The sequence below is a fragment of the Belonocnema kinseyi genome, chromosome 7 (assembly GCF_010883055.1).
Source record: "Belonocnema kinseyi isolate 2016_QV_RU_SX_M_011 chromosome 7, B_treatae_v1, whole genome shotgun sequence".
Classification (NCBI taxonomy): Eukaryota; Metazoa; Arthropoda; class Insecta; order Hymenoptera; family Cynipidae; genus Belonocnema; species Belonocnema kinseyi.
Genome location: NC_046663.1, coordinates 101594278 through 101595607, shown reverse-complemented (window position 1 = coordinate 101595607; position 1330 = coordinate 101594278).

The following is a 1330-nucleotide window of genomic DNA, read 5'->3' as shown; positions in this document are numbered from 1 at the left end:
AAAAAATCGTGATATCTTATAAAAGATATCACATGTTTTTAAAGACATAATCTTGGTTTTTAAATTAGTACACAAGAAATCAATTTTTTGACTCGATGACATAAACCTTATAACATTTATAGCAAATTCTCTTTCAGGCTTTTTAAAGAATTATGAACTTACTTCACGTTCAATCTTGTTAGACACGCTTGTTATTGAATTAGAGTCAGATAATGATAGATCCGGTCGATTTCGTGTATTGTTAGATCAGGGCTCTAAATTTAGTTTTCTTAATACACATATTTATGGAGTAGGAGGAAAATGTATTGGTACGACAAAGAAACCCGCTAGAATATGGTTGCGTTCTAAAGGTAAGTATACCAAACTCTCGCTTTCAGTCCTGTGTCGGGGGGTTGCCTTTAAATAGCCTTAGACTGAATTGGGGGGTGGGGGTCGAAAAGTAAAAAATCAGGGCCGCCTGAACCGTTAGTCCTTTTTTTTTGCAAATTCGTCTCTTTTGATTAAAAGGTTTGTTTGGTTATAGAAATTACAGTTTTTCGGTTAAAGGTTGTAACGTGTTGGCTTGCCACTACATTACTGATCTTTCCGTAGTCGAAACTTCATTAAAAATTCATTCTAAAAATCGCGACACATTTAACGACCAGCATGGACTCAAAAATCTGAATCTAGAAAATTGTAGTATGCGAGTGAGTGCTGACGAAGAAGATTTAATTAATTTTATTAGTTTACCTTTTATAGGAGAAGGGCTCTTCGAGCAATTGTAAGTGGGCTATTTTAGGTGGGGATTCGTAGAAAAACACCTGTATCAACGTAGGATTCGGCCGTCCTGCCTTTGTCCCTTGGAATCCGCGATCATTAAATACAATTAAGACCTCTGGAGCTCCACTGGATGGACAAACATACGAAAAAAAAAACAAAAAAAAAAGACGACTCCAAGATCCATAAACCATCGTCCGTCGGAAAGCACACTACAACACCATCACTGGCCACCTACTCACTTTGCACTGGCCCACACTCTACCACTCCGGCCCGAGATTTAACCCATTCCACCTGCGTTAATGTTCACCGACAATTGTGTTAAAGAACATTGTCGATTTAACACTACACTCGACCCGGCGCCTGTCATAACAAACCGACAGCCATATCTGCCACTACTAGCGGGCTGGGCAGTGATCCCAGATCTGAAACGAGATGCGGTCCAATACTATGGCAGGGCTATGTCCGTGTAGGACGCTGTAAATGACTGAGTTGCGCGCGCAACCCATTTCTCCTCTTCTGAATTTGAAAACTCGAAGATGCACGATTGCCGGTCGGAGCACTTCGTCGATTC